Genomic DNA, 14,726 nt, shown 5'->3' on the forward strand with positions numbered 1-14,726 from the left:
GGGATTATTCGAAAAATCTTTTTTTGCAAACAGTGACATGACCCACAAGGTTGTCTATTATCGACGCTTTATAGATGACATTATACTGATTTGGAATGGTTCTGAGGATGAATTGGTCCTTTTTACAGAAAAAATTAATAACAATGACTGGGGACTGGCCTTTACAGTAAATACCAACCCTACGACCATAGATTTTTTAGATCTGACCTTATACATTGAAAACAATATCATTAAATCTAAAACATTCTTCAAACAGGTTGATGCAAATTCTTATGTACACTACCATAGTCAACACCATAAACCATGGAAGACTAATATTCCTTTTGGTCAATTTAGACGCATAAAGAGAAATTGCACAGACATTCACAATTATGATGACCAGGCTGACATGTTGACAAATAAATTTAGAGAACGCGCTTTCCCAGAGCAGCCTATTGTTTCGGCAAGACAAAAAGCTCGTTATCTAGACCAAAAAACGTTACTCACTCCTGCTCCCAAAACCAATGACACGGCTGATAGCCAACCTACCTTTATAACCCGATACTGCTCCAATCATACCACCATAAGAGGCACGCTACAGAAACACTGGTCACTACTACTAAAAGATCCTTATTTGGGACATACTTTGGAGAAACGTCCTAAACTTATTTTCAGGCGCGCAAAAACGTTAAAAAACCTATTGACCCCAAGTAAACCTAGAGCTCTGAATAGCAACACTAAAAATAAGAAGGAAATTAACACACCAGGGATAGCTAGATGCAACTCCGTCAAATGTCTATGTTGCCCGTTTATGAACCAGAGTATTCTTAATTTCAGTGTACAGTGACACAGGAATCTTTTCCCCTCAAGCATATTTTTGACTGCAGCACCACTTATGTAATTTATCTCATTACTTGTCCATGCGGGCTGCAGTATGTCGGTAGGACGACACAACAGATACGCAGCCGCATGGGCCAACACAGAAGAAATATAACAAAATCCTTTCCCAAACATAGCCTTTCACGACACTTTTCTGAATTTCATAATTCTGATCCATCACTCATGTCCTTTATACCTGTGGAGCGAATATTTTCCTTGTCCCCCTTATCCAATTGTATCACCCAACTCAGAGCCAGGGAAATGTTCTGGATATGCACGCTTAGAACTTTAAAACCAGAAGGTTTAAATGAATGCCTAGAACACAACTATTAATTAGATATCCATATTTGGAGATACTTACCTTACATAATAATATATGCAATTTCTCAATATAATTCTTACCCTATCTGTCTCCTATATATAAGTTGTATTTATTTATATTAGTACTAATGATATCATTCCCAAAATAACCTCTCCTTTCCCCCTTTTTTTTATTTATTTTTTTAGTATTATTATTATTATTATTATTATTATTTACTTATTTTTTATTTAATTTAATTTTTTTATTTATTATTATTTATTTACTTATTTATTTATTTTTTTATATTATTATTATTATTTTTTATTATTATTATATTTATTAATTATTATTTATAATTTTTATATATATTATTCCTATCACTTAGAGCTCCCTCTGGTGACTTTTCCTCACACAAGTCACTACTATTTTCTGAATCTTTCCCTAGACTCTTGCTCCCTTTGGTGGCCGGAAAATTCCAGTCTTTATACTATGGGCGAATTGCCATTACCTAAAATGACTATTAGAGCATCTGATGTCATGTGTGATGACACTATGACACTATCCAATCACAGCAGTCTGCCTCTGATCTGAGACAGCTGCTGATTAAATCTAAAGCTATTTAGGAGAGGCACCACTACCTGGAAAAATAGAGGCGCCTTATTTGTGGCTACAAGCACTATTAGGTAAGAAATGTACTTGCTTAATTAATCAACTTGCTCCCTCTTATGGTGTTATGCTCCTACTACATTTATATTGTCTTATGGGCATAGAGTACTATTACCACAGTGTTTATCCCCTTCCACTGCCATGCTAATCTCTTTTTATACAGAGTGCTGTTTATACAGCACAACATATACACTTTTCCCTATGCTAAACATTCTATGTAAGTATTTACGTCACGCAGAGTGTAATTTATACAGTGCAGCACATACCACAGAATGCTGTTTATATGGTGCATTTACTTATCCTGTTGATATGATGCACACCGCTCTGTCCCCTTTTACCCTTTTAGAGTGTTCCATTCATGCAGCCCTCCCTGGAACTATACACTACAGGACCATATAGCACATTTATCTTTAGGCACATGTTTTTGTTCTTATTTATTAATGACATGCTATTTTTATAAGCAGTATTACACTGGGGACATACTCCAGTGCAGCTGCATTTGTTTAATGTGTAGTATGCCTAGTCTATGAGATTTAATGTTTAATCTTTTATATATATTTTTTATGCGATCCTATAGCATTAGCTTTTATACTTGTGTATTATGCACATATTTTAGCATGACCTTATGTACTAAAATAACTTTTGTTTAAATGGAACCATATCCGCTACACGTGCATGCAAATTTATGCAAAGCATTTGAGCGTTGAATGCACTACAGTCATGTATTTTGTGTGCATATTATAGCCTTACTTAAATTGCATGTAACTGCTCTGGCACTGATAGTTGCCTCTGATAGTTGAAATCAAATTCTATATGCATACATTTGTTTGAATGCTGTTATTTATTTATTTTTTGATTCTCATTATACAATGTTGTCTGTTCCATTTGTTAAAGGTAGAGTTATGATTTTGATATGCTGTTAGTGCTGTGGCATTAAGCGCCTTGTCTGATGATTGTAGGCACTGCTATTTGGTCTGAGGAAGTGGGTATGCACCCACGAACCGCGTTGCCAGTGCAATAAAATTCTATTAATACGTGAATTTGTCTTCATTGAGGTAAGCCACCTCACTTTTTTTCATTTTATTTGTTTTTAACGTATTTTATCTGCTCTGGGTGCCTCTTCCCCCTTTACCTTGAGCCATACTAAGAAATTGTCTTTAAGTCTCTTTCTATTTTCCAGTACAGGAAGAGTTAAAAAACTGGAGATGTTATCAAGGTAAATGGGCTTAAGGGAACAGTTTGTCAAATTCAGGTGTCCTGAAAAAAGCCAAAACAGAAAAAAAACATGAGATTAGGCTTCTGATAAGGTTTCGGAGTTCAACTTCTATTTGTTTTGCCAATCAGAAAGGCAGATTTTTTAGCTACAGTTCAGAAAGAGGAAGCCTAAAAATGAAGCGTTTAAACTGAACATAAAATATGAAGGGGCATCGGTTAGTCTTTCCCTCTGAGCACAGAGCTGATCTTGCCCACCTCCTCTGTACTGCTGCTGAGATTTTAACTCTTTGTAGCCAGCACTGGAGCTACAGCTGCTGCATCATCATCAATACCTATCTAGTTTCCTCATTGTATAATTAAGCATTTATCCTCCCAAAGTTCTCCCATTGTCTTTATAAAAAGGTAAAGAAAGCATTGAGGAATTGTTTCTTATTGCAGGCGGGGCTTAAATACATATAGAGTTTATAAGTCTACTGGGGAGAGTGTGCTAAGCTGTACATACTGCAGAACTGTAGCTACAGTGCTGGACACAAAGAGATGATCTCTCTCAGCAGGAAAGGGAGGATTTAAGCCAGGTCAGTAGATGACTCTGCTGAGGAAGCAACTCCCAGCTCTATAATCTGTCTACAAACGTCTGGATTTTGGGGTTTAAAATAAGGGTCAATAAAATGCATATAAAACCTGTGTGTTAACTGGGACTTTAACAGCAGCTATTCTAAATATCATGATTATTAATAAATTCCCCCAGGATTTGAGTACATATCACTGAGGCACTTTATGCAGCCCTGTGCTAGTTTTCCGGTTGAAAGTGCAGTAGACAGTATAATACATTTAAATAACAGCATGTCAGATCCAGTCTTTGGGCTTACTGAGAGGGCTAGAATTATCCATGAAAGGCTGATGTGTTGTTATCAATAAATGTAAAAGCATTCCTTTAAGTCACTCTGCATCTTCATCTGCTTTTATATACCCCTATAATTCATTGTAAAAACAATCTCTCAACCACTTTTAGTGAAATACCAATGCACAGGGCTTGCTAATACTCTCTTTTTGCAGTCAATGAGGCATAGTTACACAATGATTTCCATTTGTTTTGGTAATCTGTACAGGTAAAGAACAGAGAATAATAAAACCCACACAGCTCAATGGCTTCGAGTAAAATAAACAGTCTGGTAGTCAATGAAAAGGATTAGCTTTGTTTGTATTATCAGTACTGCACTGAATACATTTGTTTCTGTATACATTTGTAACTGAAGACCTTTCCACTTTACTGGTATAGCCGACTACACTTTCTGCGCGGCATGAGAGTGATCCCTATTTACAACCCAGAGAATGTACATATACTATGCTGGTTTCTGATATTAATTGCACATTTAACTGAAAAACTGAGTAAATCCACCTGCTGGACAAGCAGCGGAAATCAGGTGTTGTTGCTCATAGTGAAGACTTGCTGCAGATTTCTACTGGGAGCATGGCCGGCCTTTGACCTGAGCGACCGGAGCGGTCGCTCAGGGCGCCGGCTTCCAGGGAGGCGCACGCTTCCCTCCCTCCATAAAAGTGTCTTCCCCTGCACAGCTTCCCTCATTCCCTCTGATTAATGTCCCCGCTCTGAGCTCCCTTCCCTCCCTCCCTCCTAGGGAACGGTGCAGGCAGTGGCTCTCACCTTCCATCTCGCAAACACCAGCAGCTTTGCTCAGCTCTTGGGGCATTTTTTCTGAATGGTGGCTTTAAGGGTCCTCGCTTGGTGAGGTCATCAAGCAAAGCCCTTACAAATGAATTCAGAAGAATGCCCGGGGAGCTGAGCAAAGAGCTGTTTGCGACATGGACAGTGAGGCTGCAGAGCGGCAAGTTTGGCTATAGCCTCTCTCAGCCAGCGATGGATCTGCACAGCAGGGGGGAGAGAGATCGGAGTGCTGCAGCTGGAAGCTCCTCTAGAGGGGTGAGAGTGGAACTGAGAGATGTGTAAGCTGGACAATTAAAACTAGTTTACTTTCTGTCTGACTTTGATTTGTTATCCCTGCAGTGGCCCCCGGACCCCGGCGCCACCCCTCTCTGCTTTCTCACTTCTCACCATAGTATGATAGTTTATTTAACCCTGCACGTCCCAGCCACACTGAATAAAGACTGGAGCACTAGTGAGAAACTATTTATCTCTCCACAGGATCTCCTCTGCCTCTACCACTTTATCTTCCCTTCTTTCTGATGTCCCACTTTTTTATTTCCCACATCTATCTCCTTCCCCATTCTCATGCATCTCTCCCTTCCACACAGTCCTTAGTATTTTTATTATTAAGGTGCCCATACATGGGCAGATCGACTAAGAGACAGATCTCTCTCTGATCGGAGAGAGATCTGCCAGCTGCCCATACACCTCAGGCGATTCTCTCAGGAATCAGTTTTGTGACGCCGCCTCTCTGATGTCCCCCCAATGTAAATATCCATCATGCCCCCCCCCCCCCCCCCCAATTCGTGGCTTGTGCAGTATACTTTACCTGTCAGTGTCTGTTGCTGGCTGTCTCCGCACCACCTTCCAAACACACACCCCACGTAGTTGGGCCGGCCACCGACAGGTAAAGTATACTACACAGGGCTGCGGGGGAGGGGGCACATTTTACATTGGGGGGACAGCTCAGGGAGTTTTGCTCCTCATCCTTATATTGCACGCCATTGCTGCCGTGCACCTAATCGAGCATGCCAGCCCTACATCTTGCAGCATGTCCAATCGATACATGCAACCAATTTCATCCCCAAATTGGTTGCACTATTGATCAGGCATGTTCTTGGCAGCACCGATTTATCTATGGCATGTGTGTGTGTGTAATTTGCATGTGTGTGTGAGATCTGCATGTGTGTGTGTGATCTGCATCTGTGTGATCTGCATCTGTGTGATCTGCATCTGTGTGATCTTTGTGTGTGTGATCTGCATGTGTGTGATCTGTGTCTGTGTGATCTGCATGCGTGTGTGTGAGATCTGCATGTGTGTGTGAGATCTGCATGTGTGTGTGATCTGCGTCTGTGTGATCTGCGTCTGTGTGATGTGCGTCTGTGTGATGTGCGTCTGTGTGATGTGCGTGTGTGCGCGTGCGTGCGTGCGTGCGCGCGTGAGTGCGTGCGTGCGTGCGTGCGCACTAACAGCACTAACAGCATGAAGTCAGAGTAGGAGGAGAAGTGAAAGGAGAGCAAGGTGCGTGTGCGCGCGTGCGTGCGTGCGTGCGTGCGTGCGTGCGTGCGTGCGTGCGTGTGTGTGTGTGTGTGTGTGTGTGTGTGTGTGTGTGTGTCTGCTTGGCCGGTTCTCTCATGAAGCAAGAGGAAACCTTTGCATCACATGGTAGAGATTACAGGGGCAGCATGTTTGCACTGTGTTTACACTAACAGCATGAAGTCAGAGTAGGAGGAGAAGTGAAAGGAGAGCAAGGTGAAGATATCATCATAGGGGAAAAGCAGCTTGTTGTGCTGTGTGAGGAGTCTGACAGTAAGTTAGGAGGGGGGAAGGCAGGGAGAGCAGCAGTGTTTCATCTGACTTGCACAGCAGAAGGGAGGAGATTGCACTGCTGCCCTGACTGAGGAGGAATGGAGTGGCTGAGGGTGAGCAGTTTGTTTGTCACAGACTCACAGCCAGCCAGTGTGCTATTCTGTTGAGCTGCAGCATGTCAACAGTTTGCATCAGGCAGCAAAAAGTCTAGTACTAGTTCTGTTGGCCAGCAGGTGGATTTACTCAGTTTTTCCACCTCCCAGTCCAACACTGACCACACTACTACCACCTTATTTAAATGCGGTCCTGATGATTTGATTAAGGTAAACTGTATTAGTTTTATGCCATGTGTAATGGGAACCATATCTTCCATTATCAATCCATTGCCCTTTACGTTTTGAGTTGCGCTACTTTTGTTTAACACTGGTTTTTGCCTTGCAGCTCTGCCATGCATAGAATTTTTGATCAGTGTCTATCTAATTTTGGAATCAGCAATTATGGTATTGTTGAGATTTGCCTACAGTACAGTTCATTAGATTTTTAAGGTTTCTTCTGTCTGCTACTTCATGAATTAGTTTTCTGTGTTTTAAATGACATGAGGGTATATTCACTAAACTGTGGCAACGCACCATGAGTAGACTGTAATGCAATACATTGCATCCAATAAATTAAGCTTTATTCACCGTGCATAACACTTTGCACATGCTATTCTAATTACTGTAGTTTAGTATATATACCTCTGAATTTGCTGAGCAGATTTACCAGAGTTCCAAGTTTTTCTTACATTTGGAGATGATGGCATTCACAGAGGTTCACTGGAGTCCTAGCAGGGGCAAACCCAGGATTTTCAAGGTGGGGGGTGGGGGGGGAATCCTGAAAGGTCTCCCTCGGCCATGCACAATACAGATTAATAATATGGTAGGACATCATGCTGGGTACACATAATGCAATTTTTCGTCTGACTGACAGGATCTGACAATTATTTCCTAAATGTCCGATCTGCTTCCAGTCAACAATGGGATCGATCAGGAGCAGTTTGGATACAGATAAATAATGAGGACAGCCGACACTGGTAATGAAGAGGAATGTCGGCACACCGCTGGGCACAGGGCTGTGGTCATACATGACTCTATTAAGTTCCCCAGAGCTGCTCCATGCTCTGTACACACACTGCTGCTCCATGCTCTGTACACGCACTGCTGCTTCATGCTCTGTACACACTCTGTACACAAACTGCTGCTCCATGCTCTGTACACACACTGCTGCTCCATGCTCTGTACACACACTGTACACACGCTGCTACTCCATGCTCTGTAGACGCACTGCTGCTCCATGCTCTGTACACACACTGTACACACGCTGCTACTCCATGCTCTGTATACACACTGCTGCTACATGCTCTGTACACACACTGCTGCTCCATGCTCTGTACCCACGCTGCTGCTCCATGCTCTGTACACACTGCTGCTGCTCCATGCTCCTTACACACGCTGCTCTATGCTCTGCACACATGCTGCTGCTCCATGCTCAGTACATGCTCTGCTGCTCCATGCTCCGTACACACACAGCTGCCCCATGCTCTGTACACACACTGCTGCCTCATGCTCTGTACTCACACTGCTGCTCCATCCAAAGTCAACTGTAGCAGGGAAAGAAAGGGAGCTGTGCTGTGATATTCTGGTATCTCAACTTGTGCCTGTCCCCAGACACTGCACTGACCCTGGTCCTCTGCATTTGCCTATGCCTAGAGTTTAAGAAATTGTTTTACCTCTTCATGACTCATAGCGCTCGGACACTTTCTTTCTCAGGTCTTCTGACATTTATTTTGATTGAGGCATGCTGTACTTTTGCTGAGAAATTCACATTGCTGGTAAAGTTCTAGGTTCTATTGGACTTTCAACAAGATGGGGTGTACTTAGTCTGGTTTTACCCATTAACAAAATTTTACTTGTTCATTGACTGACTATTGGGGCAGTTAATATTTAGAGGGAGGGATATGGGAATTGGTGAGTTTTGTTTCCATTAAAAAAACAATTAATCATTTTATTGTACTAAAGCCCCATCTACACGATACGATTCTTTGTGCGATTCGATTACGATTCTATTCACTATCCGGTTAAATCCAACATGTCTGATCGGGATTCGATTCGATTCAATTCGATTTGCCATTGTTTTGCCATGGCAAATCGAATTGAATCGAATCTCGATCGGACATGTCGGATTTAATTGGATTGTAAATAGAATCGTAATTGAATCGCACAAAGAATCGTATCGTGTAGATTGGGCTTAAGTTTGTTTGGGGATCAAAAACTCTGAAAGGGGACCAGTACTTTTTCTCACCACTGTACATGGCAGTGTTTCTCAAACCTGTCCTCGACCTCGTGACTCCCCAGCAGTGAATGTATTGCAGGCACCCTCACCTATGTACAGGTGGGGTAATTAGTGCCTTGGCTACATGGATTCCACCTAGCTAAGACACTAATTACCCCGCCTGTGCATAGGTGAGGTTAGAAAAAATGGTAATAGAACAATAGTAGTAATGAGTGTGTGCTCTGTGTGCAGGTACCAGCACTGGTAAAAAATGTACTTGCAAAAAGGAGGAGAACAAACCAGTATATGCTGCTCAGAAACTGCACTTTATTATTTGATCATTAAAACACACACATGAATTCCATTGAAATGTCAGAAATTTCTTGATATGGATAATACTGTAAAATACAATATTAAGTGCTGCATACTATACGGACAGTAGGAAGAAGTCCCTTAAGAAAAGCTTATTTCCCTGGATGGGGATCAACCCCTAGAGAGCTGGTTGCTGGTACACGGGGATTAATGTCAAACAAATGAAAAGACACCAACCCACCCCTAAGGCCAATGAAGCTGGTCTAAATCCTTGGTGATGCCCCAACTGCATCTACGTGAGGGACCCAGGAGGGAATATCCTGGGGATAGAAGCCTCTCACAGAGGGCAGAAAGGACGTGACCAATATGTTCAATGATCAGTCTCTCAGCAACCCACAAAAAGAGGGGAAGAACACCCAGATGATAGAACCTATACTGTTCCTTAAATCAGGGATATTGGGGACACCCTATCTCGACCTGTGAGGAAACCATCATTGAGGTAATTTGGTAAAGGTTATAACCACTCACAGAGGATAAAAGGGTGTGACCAATATGATCAATAATAAGCTATTCATAGAATGCAAAAAAGACGGTAAACATTGAAACATGTGAGAATGCCGCCTGAAAGAATGTTATTGCCAAAACCACACTAAAGTACAAAGATATTGGATGATCTAAGCAGGTTATCAAATCAGAGTCTCTGAATCTTAAGTTACAATAGAGAACGCCACATGCTCCTTAGACCTACAAAGAAAGTCCAAGAAAAATAGAGGTCCAATCACAGCATAACTAGTAATATGGCTGAGAATAATTTGAAGGGCCCCTTTGCATGAGGCCAGCAATTAAATGATGTACAGTTCTCAGACCGAAGCGTGCTCCTTCAATTGTAAATCATCTCCAAGTGGAATATATATCGCCACCCCATTGCATATAGTTCAAAAAAAGATCTTTGAAATGCCAAACAGTCTATGCTAGATCATAGTAGATTCCACCAGAATCAGCCACATCGCTGCTGTATCCTTAATATATATAAATGCACTTGCTGGCAGTTAATGGACAGTAGATGAAACACTGTGATCAAAGCACCTGGTGTTACCAGTAAAGAGAAACTGCGTAGTTAGTTGCACATAGTGATTAGCATCACACTTTGTTTGCAAAGTTAATGGCATTTAGCGGCGTTACCAGTTACCAGGTGTTACCAGTAAAGAGAAACTGCGTAGTTAGTTGCACATAGTGATTAGCATCACACTTTGTTTGCAAAGTTAATGGCATTTAGCGGCCATCGCGCAGTTAGTATAGCGCTGTAAACAGGACTCCGGGCGTTTCTGATAATATCAGGCTGGATGGTCTAATCCACCATGTGAAAGATGTCAAAAGAAGACGCTATACACCCAGTCATTGTAGGATCAATGTCCATAATATGCCATTTGTGCAAACTGAAGGTAGCAGCGGTACGTCAGAGTCACTTATCTGATCCAGTAGTGTGTTATGATCGGCAAGCTGCATGCGGATTCCGTGCAGGGCGGCTGATGGTGGCTTGGCTGGATGGCGACAGGCAAACTTTCCCTCGTGTGGTAATGGCGGCGGCTCACATGAATCAAACCCGGCTACAGAGTACTGTTGAGCGTAGCATGACGTCTACGCGTTTCGCCCCGCCCACCGGAGCTTCATCAGGACGTGCTACGTCATCACGCCTGCTGTGTAACTGTCCGTATAGTATGCAGCACTTAATATTGTATTTTACAGTATTATCCATATCAAGAAATTTCTGACATTTCAATGGAATTCATGTGTGTGTTTTAATGATCAAATAATAAAGTGCAGTTTCTGAGCAGCATATACTGGTTTGTTCTCCTCCTTTTTGCATAGGTGAGGTTGCCTGCAAAACATGCACCATTGGACAGTCATGAAGACAGGTTTGAGAAACACAGCTAATATGAGCTTTTCTCAGAAATGTATCTTCTACTTAGACATGCCCAAATAAAATAAAACCATTAAAATCTATAAAGCCATTTTCTTGCAAAGTAAAGGGAAAAAAAAGTGTTTGCATTAAACTTGTTAAGTTTTGTTTATTTCGCAAAAGTAACAATGTATTTATTATGCGCAACTATATTGATTGAAGTTAGTGTCAATGTAATGCAATATGTTTAGTAAACTCCTGGTGCAGCACCTTAACAACAAGGGATGAGTTGTGATGCTGAAACGACGTAGAGTGGAGCGCTCCTATGGTATATTACCCTTTTACTCGCAATGGCAATAATGCATAATGTATTGAACGTACAGGAAGATAATGAAATTGAGTTTATCTCAATCAGCGGCAACCTTCCCATTTGTCATCCACCATGTTCAACCCGGATAAGCGATCCAAAAACCTCCCGATCTGTGGAGCTCCTCTGTTAGCCGACTCATCTGCTATCGGTCTGATGACGTGTTTTGAAGAAGATGTCATTGTCGAAACGTGTAGTCAGAGATACGTTCTATTTCATTATCTTCTTGTACATGCAATACTTTATGCATTATTGTGATTGTGAACCATAGAAGCACTCCACTCCTACATCTGAGGGCTGGTGTGGGGATTCTTAGGAAATGTTACACTGTACAGCGCTGCGTAATATGTTGGCGCTATATAAATACTAAATAATAATAATAATAATAATACCAGCCAGCATCTTGTGCTGCAGATTCTGTAATAAACCCTTTAAAAAGTTTTTGACAAACATACAAATGCTGCATGTGCTTTTTCAGGCATTTTAAAATGCCTGTTCAAGTCTATGCCCAGCCCTCAGACAGGTAAATGAAATGTAGGCTTCACTAGCCTAAAACTTGGCTTGGCAGTTCAAAGATCATAGATGTTCAATCCAGCACCAAACAGGTAACAACCCTAGTTCCTACAGCTATAGGATTATAAGCCCAGTCAAATCCCAACTGATGACCTAACTACAGTTGATCATCCATATCTATACACAGATCAAGGGCCAAACAAATAGACAATTGTTGTATCAGTAAATTTTACACTTGACTAGGGTGTTGATGATGATAAAAGAACCAACAATCATCAAAGTAGAAAAAGTATGGCTGGTCATAGACACATGTTCATGAAGCTGTAGAAAAAGCAATTGATTCATATATACATCTTGGTAAATGTAGAAAAAGCAATTGATTCATATATAGATCTTAGTAAATGTAAAAAAAGCTGGAGATAGAGATATTAAAGAACAAGCGACACCCATGCTAACCTAGAAATAAAAAACACATATATAAGTAGATAAATACTACTTCTACTTACATAACAGATGTATTGTGCTATCCACGTAATGATTCCTGTGAATTTTATAAAGGAAAAGCAGAAAATCCTATTCTAGCCAGTGGCCATCTTGCCAAGCTAATGCTGACATCATATCCTTCCTGACTCATGTTTCCCCCCCTCCCTTCTGTTGCTCATTGTGTATTCATTAGCTGCCCTCCTTCCAGTCTTCAGACTGCACTGTCTTTTTTTTTTTTTTTTTTTTCTCTTCCAATCGCTGAGTCACCTCAGCCTTGCTTGTAAACACAAATGAGCAGAGGTCTTTCAGATAAGAAGCTAAGCAGAGAAATAAATGGAATAGGAGGAATATATTATAGATAAAAAGAACTCCCAGCATTCAACTGTTTGGCACTGACTGCTAAAGGGCCAGTGCTCCTTAAAGAGACTCCGTAACAAAAATTGCATCCTGTTTTTTATCATCCTACAAGTTCCAAAAGCTGTTCTAATGTGTTCTGGCTTACTGCAGGACGTTCTACTATCACCATCTCTGTAATAAATCAACTTATCTCTCTCTTGTCAGACTTGTCAGCCTGTGTCTGGAAGGCTGCCAAGTTCTTCAGTGTTGTGGTTCTGTGATGCATCTCCCGCCTCCAGGCCCCTCTCTGCACACTGCTCGTGTATTATTTAGATTAGGGCAGCTTCTCTCTTCTCTCATCTTTTACAAGCTGGATAAATCCTCCTCTGAGCTGGCTGGGCTTTCACATACTGAGGAATTACATACAGGCAGAGCTGTCTGCACTCTGCAGGAAGAAACAGCCTGACACTTCAGTGGAAGATAGCTGCAAGGGGAAAGAAACACACAAATGATCTCTTGAGATTCAAAAGGAAGGGTGTATACAGCCTGCTTGTGTATGGATGTATTTTCTATGTGTGGACAGACTGTACATCAACCTACTTCCTGTTTTGGTGGCCATTTTGTTTGTTTATAAACAAACTTTTTAAAACTGTTTTTAACCACTTTTAATGCGGCGAGGAGCGGCGAAATTGTGACAGAGGGTAATAGGAGATGTAGCCTAACGCACTGGTATGTTTACTTTTGTGCGATTTTAACAATACAGATTCTCTTTAAGTATGTGATAACGCCAAATCATAACAGCAGAAAAAGTTTTGCAAGTTTTGTATGCAGGATTAGCATCTTTATCACTTAATACACTCAGACCAGTTGCTGTTGAAATTTGATTTTTATGGTGACAATACCGCTTTAACACACCTTACACCTTACCTACGTTCCTCACTACTAGTATCAGACAGTATTTATAATCTCTGACAATATATTTATGTAATCAAACCTGCATGTTAACGTTCATTGTTATGCTATTTATACAATGAATGCACCAGTGGCTAGAAAGTAGAGCTCGGACTGGGGCACGCAGGGCCTAGGGGAGGGCTCCCATGAGGGGGTTGGTCGTGGCCAGCAATGCAGGAGTTAATTGTGGGGGGGGGGAGGGGAGAGAAAGGGTAGTGGACTGACCCAGGGACACGAAGAGCAGGGGAGGTTCCAGGGATCTGGGATATATAGGGGGGGGGTGAAGTTTCGGGTCCCCAGGGATCATTCCAGAACCTAGGAAGCTCCCTCCCTCCCTCCCTTATGTATGGTTGTTATGTCGTTTATTTTGTGTGCACTTTTTCTGTTTTGTCATTGCAGCTGGTGGGGTGGAGGGATCCGGAGGTGGTCAATAAGTGGAAGGGAGGTTTCGCCTCGGTGCGAATTCCTCCTGAAGGTCCATGTCTGCAAAAAGGAAGTCTGTGGTTGGCATGCAGCTGTCCCTGAGTTGGCGTTCGAGGCTGGGGGCCGGTTTCTTTGGCTGCTCGCCAGTTTTCGTTATGGTGGAATTGCACCGGATCCCTCCCCTTTTTTGTTTACATAATACAGTTTTACGTTAATTGTTAATTTAAGTTTAATAAAGAAGAAGGGCTGCTCTGGCCTTTTATTTATACACGTCAACTGAATTTCTGTCTCTTTTGTTCTTGATGGGGGGGAATATTTTTTATTGGGTCAATGGTGTAATAGGCAGGGGCGGCTATAGGCCATACCCTCCTCATGTATTCTGAACATAAAAGCATCACAGTGAAGGTAAGTTTAATGAAGTTTGTCAGCAGCATCTAAAAGCTGGTGCTCTTTTACTCCAGGCAAGACTGGCTCTGTACTTGCAAGTCAGGAAAGTTTGCTTTTATAAAGAAAGGTGTATTGAGAATGATGCCAAAGGAGGAAAAAAAACTTGACAAGTAAGACATTTTAACTCAAGGTGTTTTATGTAAGTAGAACATTCATCAAACCGGTTTAATAC

General features: G+C 41.7%; 1 long non-coding RNA gene across 1 annotated transcript; it reads left to right on the forward strand.

Moving 5' to 3' along the window:
- Positions 1–1,772: 1,772 nt before the first annotated feature.
- Positions 1,773–14,364, forward strand: LOC137517632 (uncharacterized). The gene is made up of 3 exons (XR_011020602.1): positions 1,773–1,842; positions 2,785–2,880; positions 14,084–14,364. It is a non-coding gene; the product is annotated as an uncharacterized lncRNA (long non-coding RNA).
- Positions 14,365–14,726: the final 362 nt, after the last annotated feature.

Source organism: Hyperolius riggenbachi, chromosome 5 (assembly GCF_040937935.1).
Source record: "Hyperolius riggenbachi isolate aHypRig1 chromosome 5, aHypRig1.pri, whole genome shotgun sequence".
Lineage (NCBI taxonomy): Eukaryota > Metazoa > Chordata > Amphibia > Anura > Hyperoliidae > Hyperolius > Hyperolius riggenbachi.